Source organism: Calliopsis andreniformis, unplaced genomic scaffold (assembly GCF_051401765.1).
Source record: "Calliopsis andreniformis isolate RMS-2024a unplaced genomic scaffold, iyCalAndr_principal scaffold0002, whole genome shotgun sequence".
NCBI classification, from domain to species: domain Eukaryota; kingdom Metazoa; phylum Arthropoda; class Insecta; order Hymenoptera; family Andrenidae; genus Calliopsis; species Calliopsis andreniformis.
This window is the reverse complement of record NW_027480423.1, coordinates 2,853,987-2,870,269: the sequence shown is the minus strand read 5'-3', so window position 1 is coordinate 2,870,269 and position 16,283 is coordinate 2,853,987.

Here is a 16,283-nt window from a genome sequence, read left to right as displayed (position 1 = left end):
CTAACTATTCAATCTGTTGGAGAAACGCCCTAGGGTGTAGCCTAGGTTGCCCGGAAAGTAGAAATGACCACAACTTTCATACTGGTTTCAATTACTCGTTCTGTATGATAGAAAAACTGTTGTATTTATATTGTATTTTATGCTTCTGTCGTTCACTTCTTAGGCCCTAACTATTCGATCTGGTGGAACAACGCCCTGGGGTGAAGCCTAGGTTGCCGGAACGTAGAAATGACCATAACTTTCACACTGGTTGCTATTATTCGTTTTATACGATGGAAAAACTGTTCTATTTATTTTGTATTTTATGCTTCGGGCGTTGACTTCCAGGGAACTAACTGTTTGATCTGGTGGAGCAACGCCCTAGAGTGAAGCCTAGGTTGCCCGGAACGTAGAAATGACCATAACTTTCACACTGAATGCTATTATTCGTTCTATACGATGAAAAAACTGTTATATTTATGTTGTATCTTATGCTTCTGGCGTTGACTTCTTAGGCCCTAACAATTCGATCTGGTGGAACAACGCCCTAGAGCGAAGCCTAGGTTGCCTGAAACGTACAAATGACCATCACTTCCACACGGGTTGCAATTATTCCTGTTATAGGATGGAAAGACTATTGTATTCTTATTGTATTTTATGCTTCAGGCGATGACTTCTGAGGCCGTAGCTATTCGATGTGGTGGAAGAACGCCGTAGAGTGAAGCCTAGGTTGCCCGGAACGTAGAAATGACCATAACTTTCATACTGATTGCAATTATTCGTTTTATATGATGGAAGAACTGTTGTATTTTTATTGCATTTTATGCTTCGGCCATTGACTTCTAAGGCCCTAACTATTCAATCTTTTGGAGGAACGCCCTAGGGTGTAGCCTAGTTTGCCCGGAAGGTAGAAATGACCACAACTTTCATACTGGTTGCAATTACTCGTTTTATATGATAGAAAAACTATTGTATTTATATTGTATTTTATGCTTCTGGCGTTCACTTCTTAGGCCCTAACTATTCGATCTGGTGGAACAACGCCCTGGGGTGAAGCCTAGGTTGCCGGAACGTAGAAATGACCATAACTTTCACACTGGTTGCTATTATTCGTTTTATACGATGGAAAAACTGTTCTATTTATTTTGTATTTTATGCTTCGGGCGTTGACTTCTAAGGAACTAACTGTTTCATCTGGTGGAGCAACGCCCTAGAGTGAAGCCTAGGTTGCCCGGAACGTAGAAATGACCATAACTTTCACACTGAATGCTATTATTCGTTCTATACGATGGAAAAACTGTTATATTTATATTGTATCTTATGCTTCTGGCGTTGACTTCTTAGGCCCTAACAATTCGATCTGGTGGAACAACGCCCTACAGTGAAGCCTAGGTTGCCTGGAACGTACAAATGATCATCACTTCCACACGGGTTGCAATTATTCCTGTTATATGATGGAAAGACTATTGTATTGTTATTGTATTTTATGCTTCAGGCGTTGACTTCTGAGGCCGTAGCTATTCGATGTGGTGGAAGAACGCCATAGAGTGAAGCCCAGGTTGCCCGGAACGTAGAAATGACCATAACTTTCATACTGGTTACAATTGTTCGTTTTATATGATGGATGAACTGTTGTATTTATATTGTATGTTATGCTTCTGGCGTTGACTTCTAAGGCACTAACTATTCGATCTGGTGGAGCAACGCCCTAGAGTGAAGCCATGGTTGCCCGGAACGTAGAAATGACCTTCACTTTCAAACTGGTTGCAATTATTCCGGTTATATGATGGAAAAACTGTTATATTTATATTGTATCTTATGCTTCTGGCGTTGACTTCTAAGGCCCTAACTATTCAATCTGTTGGAGCAACGCCCTAGCGTGAAGCCTAGGTTGCCCGGAACGTAGAAATGACGATAACTTTCACACTGGTTGCTATTATTCGTTTTATACAATGGAAAAACTGTTCTATTTATTTTGCATTTTATGCTTCGGGCGTTGACTTCAAGGCCCTAACTGTTTGATCTGGTGGAGCAACGCCCTAGAGTGAAGCCTAGGTTGCCCGGAACGTAGAAGTGCCCATAACTTTCACACTGGTTGCTATTATTCGTTCTATACGATGGAAAAACTGTTATATTTATATTGTATCTTATGCTTCTGGCGTTGACTTCTTAGGCCCTAACAATTCGATCTGGTGGAACAACGCCCTAGAGCGAAGCCTAGGTTGCCTGGAACGTACAAATGACCATCACTTTCACAAGGGTTGCAATTATTCCTGTTATAGGACGGAAAGACTGTTGTACTTTTATTGTATTTTATGCTTCAGGCGTTGACTTCTGAGGCCGTTGCTATTCGATGTAGTGGAAGAACGCCATAGAGTGAAGCCTAGGTTGCCCGGAACGTAGAAATGACCATAACTATCATACTGGTTGCAATTATTCGTTTTATACGTTGGAAAAACTGTTGTATTTATATTGTATGTTATGCTTCTGGCGTTGACTTCTAAGGCACTAACGATTCGATCTGGTGGAGCAACGCCCTAGAGTGAAGCCAAGGTTGCCCGGAACGTAGAAATGGCCATAACATTCACACTGGTTGAAATTATTCGTTTAATACGATAGAAAAGCTGCTGCATCTTCATTGTATTTTATGATTCTGGCGTTGACTTCTAAGGCCCTAGCTATTCGATCTGGTGGAGCAACGCCCAAGAGTGAAGCCTAGGTTGCCCGGAACGTAGAAATGACCATCACTTTCAAGCTGGTTGCAATTAATCCTTTTATACGATGGAAAAACTGTTGTATTTTTATTGCATTTTATGCTTCGGCCATTGACTTCTAAGGCCCTAACTATTCAATCTGTTGGAGGAACGCCCTAGGGTGTAGCCTAGGTTGCCCGGAAAGTAGAAATGACCACAACTTTCATACTGGTTTCAATTACTCGTTCTATATGATAGAAAAACTGTTGTATTTATATTGTATTTTATGCTTCTGGCGTTCACTTCTTAGGCCCCAACTTTTCGATCTGGTGGAACAACGCCCTGGGGTGAAGCCTAGGTTGACGGAACGTAGAGATGACCATAACTTTCACACTGGTTGCTATTATTCGTTTTAGACGATGGAAAAACTGTTCTATTTATTTTGTATTTTATGCTTCGGGCGTTGACTTCCAGGGAACTAACTGTTTGATCTGGTGGAGCAACGCCCTAGAGTGAAGCCTAGGTTGCCCGGAACGTAGAAATGACCATAACTTTCACACTGAATGCTATTATTCGTTCTATACGATGGAAAAACTGTTATATTTATATTGTATCTTATGCTTCTGGCGTTGACTTCTTAGGACCTAACAATTCGATCGGTTGGAACAACGCCCTAGAGTGAAGCCTAGGTTGCCTGGAACGTACAAATGACCATCACTTCCACACGGGTTGCAATTATTCCTATATAGGATGGAAAGTCTATTGTATTCTTATTGTATTTTATGCTTCAGGCGTTGACTTCTGAGGCCGTAGCTATTCGATGTGGTGGAAGAACGCCATAGAGTGAAGCCCAGGTTGCCCGGAACGTAGAAATGACCATAACTTTCATACTGGTTACAATTGTTCGTTTTATATGATGGATGAACTGTTGTATTTATATTGTATGTTATGCTTCTGGCGTTGACTTCTAAGGCACTAACTATTCGATCTGGTGGAGCAACGCCCTAGAGTGAAGCCATGGTTGCCCGGAACGTAGAAATGACCTTCACTTTCAAACTGGTTGCAATTATTCCGGTTATATGATGGAAAAACTGTTATATTTATATTGTATCTTGTGCTTCTGGCGTTGACTTCTAAGGCCCTAACTATTCAATCTGTTGGAGCAACGCCCTAGCGTGAAGCCTAGGTTGCCCGGAACGTAGAAATGACGATAACTTTCACACTGGTTGCTATTATTCGTTTTATACAATGGAAAAACTGTTCTATTTATTTTGCATTTTATGCTTCGGGCGTTGACTTCAAGGCCCTAACTGTTTGATCTGGTGGAGCAACGCCCTAGAGTGAAGCCTAGGTTGCCCGGAACGTAGAAGTGCCCATAACTTTCACACTGGTTGCTATTATTCGTTCTATACGATGGAAAAACTGTTATATTTATATTGTATCTTATGCTTCTGGCGTTGACTTCTTAGGCCCTAACAATTCGATCTGGTGGAACAACGCCCTAGAGCGAAGCCTAGGTTGCCTGGAACGTACAAATGACCATCACTTTCACAAGGGTTGCAATTATTCCTGTTATAGGACGGAAAGACTGTTGTACTTTTATTGTATTTTATGCTTCAGGCGTTGACTTCTGAGGCCGTTGCTATTCGATGTAGTGGAAGAACGCCATAGAGTGAAGCCTAGGTTGCCCGGAACGTAGAAATGACCATAACTATCATACTGGTTGCAATTATTCGTTTTATACGTTGGAAAAACTGTTGTATTTATATTGTATGTTATGCTTCTGGCGTTGACTTCTAAGGCACTAACGATTCGATCTGGTGGAGCAACGCCCTAGAGTGAAGCCAAGGTTGCCCGGAACGTAGAAATGACCATAACATTCACACTGGTTGAAATTATTCGTTTAATACGATAGAAAAGCTGTTGCATCTTCATTGTATTTTATGATTCTGGCGTTGACTTCTAAGGCCCTAACTATTCGATCTGGTGGAGCAACGCCCAAGAGTGAAGCCTAGGTTGCCCGGAACGTAGAAATGACCATCACTTTCAAGCTGGTTGCAATTAATCCTTTTATACGATGGAAAAACTGTTGTATTTTTATTGCATTTTATGCTTCGGCCATTGACTTCTAAGGCCCTAACTATTCAATCTGTTGGAGGAACGCCCTAGGGTGTAGCCTAGGTTGCCCGGAAAGTAGAAATGACCACAACTTTCATACTGGTTTCAATTACTCGTTCTATATGATAGAAAAACTGTTGTATTTATATTGTATTTTATGCTTCTGGCGTTCACTTCTTAGGCCCCAACTTTTCGATCTGGTGGAACAACGCCCTGGGGTGAAGCCTAGGTTGACGGAACGTAGAGATGACCATAACTTTCACACTGGTTGCTATTATTCGTTTTAGACGATGGAAAAACTGTTCTATTTATTTTGTATTTTATGCTTCGGGCGTTGACTTCCAGGGAACTAACTGTTTGATCTGGTGGAGCAACGCCCTAGAGTGAAGCCTAGGTTGCCCGGAACGTAGATATGACCATAACTTTCACACTGAATGCTATTATTCGTTCTATACGATGGAAAAACTGTTATATTTATATTGTATCTTATGCTTCTGGCGTTGACTTCTTAGGCCCTAACAATTCGATCGGTTGGAACAACGCCCTAGAGTGAAGCCTAGGTTGCCTGGAACGTACAAATGACCATCACTTCCACACGGGTTGCAATTATTCCTGTTATAGGATGGAAAGTCTATTGTATTCTTATTGTATTTTATGCTTCAGGCGTTGACTTCTGAGGCCGTAGCTATTCGATGTGGTGGAAGAACGCCATAGAGTGAAGCCTAGGTTGCCCGGAACGTAGAAATGACCATAACTTTCATACTGGTTGCAATTATTCGTTTTATATGATGGAAGAACTGTTGTATTTTTATTGCATTTTATGCTTCGGAAATTGACTTCTAAGGCCCTAACTATTCAATCTGTTGGAGGAACGCCCTAGGGTGTAGCCTAGTTTGCCAGGAAAGTAGAAATGACCACAACTTTCATACTGGTTGCAATTACTCGTTTTATATGATAGAAAAACTGTTGTATTTATATTGTATTTTATGCTTCTGGCGTTCACTTCTTAGGCCCTAACTATTCGATCTGGTGGAACAACGCCCTGGGGTCAAGCCTAGGTTGCCGGAACGTAGAAATGACCATAACTTTCACACTGGTTGCTATTATTCGTTTTATACGATGGAAAAACTGTTCTATTTATTTTGTATTTTATGCTTCGGGCGTTGACTTCTAAGGAACTAACTGTTTCATCTGGTGGAGCAACGCCCTAGAGTGAAGCCTAGGTTGCCCGGAACGTAGAAATGACCATAACTTTCACACTGAATGCTATTATTCGTTCTATACGATGGAAAAACTGTTATATTTATATTGTATCTTATGCTTCTGGCGTTGACTTCTTAGGCCCTAACAATTCGATCTGGTGGAACAACGCCCTACAGTGAAGCCTAGGTTGCCTGGAACGTACAAATGATCATCACTTCCACACGGGTTGCAATTATTCGTGTTATAGGATGGAAAGACTATTGTATTCTTATTGTATTTTATGCTTCAGGCGTTGACTTCTGAGGCCGTAGCTATTCGATGTGGTGGAAGAACGCCATAGAGTGAAGCCCAGGTTGCCCGGAACGTAGAAATGACCATAACTTTCATACTGGTTGCAATTATTCGTTTTGTATGATGGAAAAACTGTTGTATTTATGTTGTATTTTATGCTTCTGGCGTTCACTTCTTAGGCCCTAACTATTCGATCTGGTGGAGTAACGCCCTATGGTGAAGCCTAGGTTGACCGGAACGTAGAAGTGACCATAATTTTCACACCGGTAGCAATTATTCGTTTTACACGATGGAAAATCTGTTCTTTTTATTTTGTATTTTATGCATCGGGCGTTGACCTCTAAGGCTCTAACTACTCAACCTGTTGGAGCAACGCCCTAGGGTGAAGCCTAGGTTGCCCGGAAAGTAGAAATGACGTTAACTTTCACACTGGTTGCTATTATTCGTTTTATACAATGCAAAAACTGTTCTATTTATTTTGTATTTTATGCTTCGGGCGTTGACTTCCAAGGCCCTAACTGTTTTATCTGGTGGAGCAACGCCCTAGAGTGAAGCCTAGGTTGCCCGGAACGTAGAAGTGACCATAACTTTCACACTGGTTGCTATTATTCGTTCTATACGATGGAAAAACTGTTAATTTTTATTGTATTTTATGCTTCGGGCGTTGACTTCTAAGGCCCTAGCTGTTTGATCTGGTGGAGCAACGCCCTAGAGTGAAGCCCAGGTTGCCCGAACATAGAAATGACCATAACTTTCACACTGGTTGCTATTATTCGTTTTATACAATGGAAAAACTGTTGTATTTATATTGTATTTTATGCTTCTGGCGTTGACTTCTGAGGCACTAACTATTCGATCTGGTGGAGCAACGCCCTAGAGTGAAGCATAGGTTACCCGGAACGTAGAAATGACCATCCCTTTCAAACTGGTTGCAATTATTACTGTTATATGATGGAAAAACTGTTGTATTTATATTGTATTTTATGCTTCGGGCGTTGACTGCTAAGGCCTTAACTATTCAATCTGTTGGATCAACGCCCTAGAGTGAAGCCTAGGTTGCTCGGAATGTAGAAATGACCATAACATTCACACTCGTTGAAATTATTCGTTTTATACGATGGAAAAACTGTTACATTTATATTGTATTTTATGTTTCTGGCGTTGATTTCTTAGGCCCTAACTATTCAATCTGGTGGAACAACGCCCTAGAGTGAGGCCTAGGTTGCCCGGAACGTAGAAATGACCATCACTTCCATACTTGTAGCAATTATTCGTTTTATACCATGGAAAAACTGTTGTGTTTATATTGTATTTTATGCTTCTGGCCTTGACTTCTAAGGCACTAACTATTCGATCTGGTGGAGCAACGCCCTAGAGTAAAGCCTAGGTTGCCCGGAACGTAGAAATGACCATAACTTTCATACTGATTGCAATTATTCGTTTTATATGATGGAAGAACTGTTGTATTTTTATTGCATTTTATGCTTCGGCCATTGACTTCTAAGGCCCTAACTATTCAATCTTTTGGAGGAACGCCCTAGGGTGTAGCCTAGTTTGCCCGGAAGGTAGAAATGACCACAACTTTCATACTGGTTGCAATTACTCGTTTTATATGATAGAAAAACTATTGTATTTATATTGTATTTTATGCTTCTGGCGTTCACTTCTTAGGCCCTAACTATTCGATCTGGTGGAACAACGCCCTGGGGTGAAGCCTAGGTTGCCGGAACGTAGAAGTGACCATAACTTTCACACTGGTTGCAATTATTCGTTTTATACGTTGGAAAAACTGTTGTATTTATATTGTATGTTATGCTTCTGGCGTTGACTTCTAAGGCACTAACTATTCGATCTGGTGGAGCAACGCCCTAGAGTGAAGCCATTGTTGCCCGGAACGTAGAAATGACCTTCACTTTCAAACTCGTTGCAATTATTCCGGTTATATGATGGAAAAACTGTTATATTTATATTGTATCTTATGCTTCTGGCGTTGACTTCTAAGGCCCTAACTATTCAATCTGTTGGAGCAACGCCCTAGCGTGAAGCCTAGGTTGCCCGGAACGTAGAAATGACGATAACTTTCACACTGGTTGCTATTATTCGTTTTATACAATGGAAAAACTGTTCTATTTATTTTGCATTTTATGCTTCGGGCGTTGACTTCAAGGCCCTAACTGTTTGATCTGGTGGAGCAACGCCCTAGAGTGAAGCCTAGGTTGCCCGGAACGTAGAAGTGCCCATAACTTTCACACTGGTTGCTATTATTCGTTCTATACGATGGAAAAACTGTTATATTTATATTGTATCTTATGCTTCTGGCGTTGACTTCTTAGGCCCTAACAATTCGATCTGGTGGAACAACGCCCTAGAGCGAAGCCTAGGTTGCCTGGAACGTACAAATGACCATCACTTTCACAAGGGTTGCAATTATTCCTGTTATAGGACGGAAAGACTGTTGTACTTTTATTGTATTTTATGCTTCAGGCGTTGACTTCTGAGGCCGTTGCTATTCGATGTAGTGGAAGAACGCCATAGAGTGAAGCCTAGGTTGCCCGGAACGTAGAAATGACCATAACTATCATACTGGTTGCAATTATTCGTTTTATACGTTGGAAAAACTGTTGTATTTATATTGTATGTTATGCTTCTGGCGTTGACTTCTAAGGCACTAACGATTCGATCTGGTGGAGCAACGCCCTAGAGTGAAGCCAAGGTTGCCCGGAACGTAGAAATGACCATAACATTCACACTGGTTGAAATTATTCGTTTAATACGATAGAAAAGCTGTTGCATCTTCATTGTATTTTATGATTCTGGCGTTGACTTCTAAGGCCCTAACTATTCGATCTGGTGGAGCAACGCCCAAGAGTGAAGCCTAGGTTGCCCGGAACGTAGAAATGACCATCACTTTCAAGCTGGTTGCAATTAATCCTTTTATACGATGGAAAAACTGTTGTATTTTTATTGCATTTTATGCTTCGGCCATTGACTTCTAAGGCCCTAACTATTCAATCTGTAGGAGGAACGCCCTAGGGTGTAGCCTAGGTTGCCCGGAAAGTAGAAATGACCACAACTTTCATACTGGTTTCAATTACTCGTTCTATATGATAGAAAAACTGTTGTATTTATATTGTATTTTATGCTTCTGGCGTTCACTTCTTAGGCCCCAACTTTTCGATCTGGTGGAACAACGCCCTGGGGTGAAGCCTAGGTTGACGGAACGTAGAGATGACCATAACTTTCACACTGGTTGCTATTATTCGTTTTAGACGATGGAAAAACTGTTGTATTTATATTGTATTTTATGCTTCTGGCGTTGACTTCTGAGGCACTCACTATTCGATCTGGTGGAGCAACGCCCTAGAGTGAAGCATAGGTTACCCGGAACGTAGAAATGACCATCCCTTTCAAACTGGTTGCAATTATTACTGTTATATGATGGAAAAACTGTTGTATTTATATTGTATTTTATGCTTCGGGCGTTGACTGCTAAGGCCCTAACTATTCAATCTGTTGGATCAACGCCCTAGAGTGAAGCCTAGGTTGCTCGGAATGTAGAAATGACCATAACATTCACACTGGTTGAAATTATTCGTTTTATACGTTGGAAAAACTGTTGTATTTATATTGTATTTTATGCTTCTGGCGTTGACTTGTAAGGCACTAACTATTCGATCTGGTGGAGCAACGCCCTAGAGTAAAGCCTAGGTTGCCCGGAACGTAGAAGCGACCATCACTTTCAAACTGGTTGCAATTAATCCTTTTATACGATGGAAAAACTGATTTATTTTTATTGCATTTTATGCTTCCGGCGTTGACTTCTAAGGCCCTAACTATTCAATCTGTTGGAGCAACGCCCTAGGGTGAAGCCTAGGTTGTCCGGAACGTAGAAATGACGTTAACTTACGTACTGATTGCAATTACTCGTTTTATACGATTGAAAAACTGTTGTATTTATGTTGTATTTTATGCTTCTGGCGTTGACTTCTTATGCCCTAACTATCCCATCTGGTGGAACAACGCCCTATGGTAAAGCCTAGGTTGCCCGGAACGTAGAAATGTCCATAACTTTCACTCCGGTAGCAATTATTCGTTTTATACGATGGAAAAACTGTTCTGTTTATTTTGTATTTTATGCTTCCGGCGTTGACTTCTAAGGCCCTAAATATTCAATCTGTTGAAGCAACGCCCTGGGTGAAGCCCAGGTTGCCCGGAAAGTAGAAATGACTATAATTTTCACACCGGTAGCAATTATTCGTTTTACACGATGGAAAAACTGTTCTATTTATTTTGTATTTTATGCATCGGGCGTTGACTTCTAAGGCCCTAACTACTCAATCTGTTGGAGCGACTCCCTAGGGTGAAGCCTAGGTTGCCTGGAAAGTAGAAATGACGTTAACTTTCACACTGGTTGCTATTATTCGTTCTATACGGTGGAAAAACTGTTATATTTATATTGTATCTTATGCTTCTGGCGTTGATTTCTTAGGCCCTAGCAACTCGATCTGGTGGAACAACGCCCTAGAGTGAAGCCTAGGTTGCCTGGAACGTACAAATGACCATTACTTCCACACGGGTTGCAATTATTCCTGTTATAGGATGGAAAGACTGTTGTATTTTTATTGTATTTTAAGCTTCAGGCGTTGACTTCTGAGGCCGTAGCCATTCGATGTGGTGGATCAACGCTCTAGAGTGTAGCCTAGGTTGCTCGGAATGTAGAAATGACCATAACATTCACACTGGTTGAAATTATTCGTTTTATACGATGGAAAAACTGTTATATTTATATTGTATTTTATGCTTCTGGCGTTGATTTCTTAGGCCCTAACTGTTCAATCTGGTGGAACGACGCCCTAGAGTGAGGCCTAGGTTGCACGGAACGTAGAAATGACCATCACTTCCTTACTGGTAGCAATTATTCGTTTTATACGATGGAAAAACTGTTGTGTTTATATTGTATTTTATGCTTCTGGCGTTGACTTCTAAGGCACTAACTATTCGATCTGGTGGAGCAACGCCCTAGAGTAAAGCCTAGGTTGCCCGGAACGTAGAAGTGACCATCACTTTCAAACTGGTTCCAATTAATCCTTTTATACGATGGAAAAACTGATGTATTTTTATTGCATTTTATGCTTCCGGCGTTGACTTGTAAGGCCCTAACTGTTTGCTCTGGTGGAGCAACGCCCTAGAGTGAAGCCTAGGTTGCCCGGAACGTAGAAATGACCATCACTTTCAAACTGGTTGCAATTATTCCTGTTATATGATGGAAAAACTGTTGTATATATATTGTATTTTATGCTTCGGGCGTTGACTGCTAAGGCCCTAACGATTCAATCTGTTGGATCAACGCCCTAGAGAGAAGCCTAGGTTGCTCGGAATGTAGAAATGACCATCACTTTCAAACTGGTTGCAATTAATCCTTTTGTACGATGGAAAAGCTGTTGTATTTTTATTGCATTTTATGCTTCCGGCGTTGACTTCTAAGGCCCTAACTATTCAATCTGTTGGAGCAATGCCCTAGCGTGAAACCTAGGTTGCCCGGAACGTAGAAATGACCATAACTTTCACACTGGTTGCTATTATTCGTTTTATACAATGGAAAAACTGTTCTATTTATTTTGTATTTTATGCTTCGTGCGTTGACTTCTAAGGCCCTAACTGTTTGATCTGGTGGAGCAACGCCCTAGAGTGAAGCCTAGGTTGCCCGGAACGTAGAAGTGACCATAACTTTCACACTGGTTGCTATTATTCGTTCTATACGATGGAAAAACTGTTATATTTATATTGTATCTTATGCTTCTGGCGATGACTTCTTAGGCCCTAACAATTCGATCTGGTGGAACAACGCCCTAGAGTGAAGCCTAGGTTGCCTGGTACGTCCAAATGACCATCACTTTCACACGGGTTGCAATTATTCCTGTTATAGGACGGAAAGACTGTTGTATTTTTATTGTATTTTATGCTGCTGGCGTTCACTTCTTAGGACCTAACTATTCGATCTGGTGGAAGAACGACCTGGGGTGAAGCCTAGGTTGCCCGGAACGTAGAAATGACCATAACTTTCACACTGGTTGCAATTATTCGTTTTATACGATGGAAAAGCTGTTGTATTTATATCGTATTTTATGCTTCTGGCGTTGACTTCTTGGGCCGTAACTTTTCGATCTGGTGGAGCAACGCCCTGGAGTAAAGCCTAGGTTGCGCGGCACATAGAATTGGACATCACTTTCAAACTGGTTGCAATTATTCCTGTTATATGATGGAAACACTGTTGTATTTTTATTGCATTTTATGCTTCGGGCGTTGACTTCTAAGGCCCTAGCTATTCGATCTGGTGGAGCACCGCCCTAGAGTGAAGCCTAGGTTGCCCGGAACGTAGAAATGACCATCACTTTCAAACTGGTTGCAATTATTCCTGTTATATGATGGAAAAACTGTTGTATATATATTGTATTTTATGCTTCGGGCGTTGACTGCTAAGGCCCTAACGATTCAATCTGTTGGATCAACGCCCTAGAGAGAAGCCTAGGTTGCTCGGAATGTAGAAATGACCATAACATTCACACTGGTTGAAATTATTCGTTTAATACGATAGAAAAGCTGTTGCATCTTCATTGCATTTTATGATTCTGGCGTTGACTTCTAAGGCCCTAAATATTCGATCTGGTGGAGCAACGCCATAGAGTGAAGCCTAGGTTGCCCGGAACGTAGAAATGACCATCACTTTCAAGCTGGTTGCAATTAATCCTTTTATACGATGGAAAAACTGTTGTATTTTTATTGCATTTTATGCTTCGGCCATTGACTTCTAAGGCCCTAACTATTCAATCTGTTGGAGGAACGCCCTAGGGTGTAGCCTAGGTTGCCCGGAAAGTAGAAATGACCACAACTTTCATACTGGTTTCAATTACTCGTTCTATATGATAGAAAAACTGTTGTATTTATATTGTATTTTATGCTTCTGGCGTTCACTTCTTAGGCCCTAACTATTCGATCTGGTGGAACAACGCCCTGGGGGGAAGCCTAGGTTGCCGGAACGTAGAAATGACCATAACTTTCACACTGGTTGCTATTATTCGTTTTATACGATGGAAAAACTGTTCTATTTATTTTGTATTTTATGCTTCGGGCGTTGACTTCCAGGGAACTAACTGTTTGATCTGGTGGAGCAACGCCCTAGAGTGAAGCCTAGGTTGCCCGGAACGTAGAAATGACCATAACTTTCACAGTGAATGCTATTATTCGTTCTATACGATGGAAAAACTGTTATATTTATATTGTATCTTATGCTTCTGGCGATGACTTCTTAGGCCCTAACAATTCGATCTGGTGGAACAACGCCCTAGAGTGAAGCCTAGGTTGCCTGGAACGTACAAATGACCATCACTTCCACACGGGTTGCAATTATTCCTGTTATAGGATGGAAAGACTATTGTATTCTTATTGTATTTTATGCTTCAGGCGATGACTTCTGAGGCCGTAGCTATTCGATGTGGTGGAAGAACGCCATAGAGTGAAGCCTAGGTTGCCTGGAACGTAGAAATGACCATAACTTTCATACTGGTTGCAATTATTCGTTTTATATGATGGAAGAACTGTTGTATTTTTATTGCATTTTATGCTTCGGCCATTGACTTCTCAGGCCCTAACTATTCAATCTGTTGGAGGAACGCCCTAGGGTGTAGCCTAGTTTGCCCGGAAAGTAGAAATGACCACAACTTTCATACTGGTTGCAATTACTCGTTTTATATGATAGAAAAACTATTGTATTTATATTGTATTTTATGCTTCTGGCGTTCACTTCTTAGGCCCTAACTATTCGATCTGGTGGAACAACGCCCTGGGGTGAAGCCTAGGTTGCCGGAACGTAGAAATGACCATAACTTTCACACTGGTTGCTATTATTCGTTTTATACGATGGAAAAACTGTTCTATTTATTTTGTATTTTATGCTTCGGGCGTTGACTTCTAAGGAACTAACTGTTTGATCTGGTGGAGCAACGCCCTAGAGTGAAGCCTAGGTTGCCCGGAACGTAGAAGTGACCATAACTTTCACACTGGTTGCTATTATTCGTTCTATACGATGGAAAAACTGTTATATATATATTGTATCTTATGCTTCTGGCGTTGACTTCTTAGGCCCTAACAATTCGATCTGGTGGAACAACGCCCTAGAGTGAAGCCTAGGTTGCCTGGAACGTACAAATGACCATCACCTTCACAAGGGTTGCAATTATTCCTGTTATAGGACAGAAAGACTGTTGTATTTTTATTGTATTTTATGCTTCAGGCGTTGACTTCTGAGGCCGTTGCTATTCGATGTAGTGGAAGAACGCCATAGAGTGAAGCCTAGGTTGCCCGGAACGTAGAAATGACCATAACTATCATACTGGTTGCAATTATTCGTTTTATACGTTGGAAAAACTGTTGTATTTATATTGTATGTTATGCTTCTGGCGTTGACTTCTAAGGCCCTAACTATTCGATCTGGTGGAGCAACGCCCTAAAGTCAAACCTAGGTTGTCCGGAACGTAAAAATGACGTTAACTTTCGTACTGGTTGCAATTACTCGTTTTATACGATTGAAAAACTGTTGTATTTATATTGTATTCTATGCTTCTGGCGTTGACTTCTTATGCCCTAACTATTCCATCTGGTGGAACAACGCCCTATGGTAAAGCCTAGGTTGCCCGGAACGTAAAAATGTCCATAACTTTCACCCGGTAGCAATTATTCGTTTTATACGATGGAAAAACTGTTCTATTTATTTTGTATTTTATGCTTCGGGCGTTGACTTCTAAGGCACTAACTATTCGATCTGGTGGAGCAACGCCCTAGAGTAAAGCCTAGGTTGCCCGGAACGTAGAAGTGACCATCACTTTCAAACTGGTTGCAATTAATCCTTTTATACGATGGAAAAACTGATTTATTTTTATTGCATTTTATGCCTCCGGCGTTGACTTCTAAGGCCCTAACTATTCAATCTGTTGGAGCAACGCCGTAGGGTGAAGCCTAGGTTGTCCGGAACGTAGAAATGACGTTAACCTACGTACTGATTGCAATTACTCGTTTTATACGATTGAAAAACTGTTCTATTTATATTGTATTTTATGCTTCTGGCGTCGAGTTCTTAAGCCCTAACTATCCCATCTGGTGGAACAACGCCCTATGGTAAAGCCTAGGTTGCCCGGAACGTAGAAATGTCCATAACTTTCACGCCGGTAGCAATTATTCGTTTTATACGATGGAAAAACTGTTCTGTTTATTTTGTATTTTATGCTTCGGGCGTTGACTTCTAAGGCCCTAAATATTCAATCTGTTGAAGCAACGCCCTGGGTGAAGCCTAGGTTGCCCGGAAAGTAGAAATGACCATAATTTTCACACCGGTAGCAATTATTCGTTTTACACGATGGAAAAACTGTTATATTTATTTTGTATTTTATGCATCGGGCGTTGACTTCTAAGGCCCTAACTACTCAATCTGTTGGAGCAACGCCCTAGGGTGAAGCCTAGGTTGCCCGGAAAGTAGAAATGACGTTAACTTTCACACTGGTTGCTATTATTCGTTCTATACGGTGGAAAAACTGTTATATTTATATTGTATCTTATGCTTCTGGCGTTGATTTCTTAGGCCCTAGCAACTCGATCTGGTGGAACAACGCCCTAGAGTGAAGCCTAGGTTGCCTGGAACGTACAAATGACCATCACTTCCACACGGGTTGCAATTATTCCTGTTATAGGATGGAAAGACTGTAGTATTTTTATTGTATTTTATGCTTCAGGCGTTGACTTCTGAGGCTGTAGCCATTCGATGTGGTGGATCAACGCTCTAGAGTGTAGCCTAGGTTGCTCGGAATGTAGAAATGACCATAACATTCACACTGGTTGAAATTATTCGTTTTATACGATGGAAAAACTGTTATATTTATATTGTATTTTATGCTTCTGGCGTTGATTTCTTAGGCCGTAACTTTTCGATCTGGTGGAGCAACGCCCTGG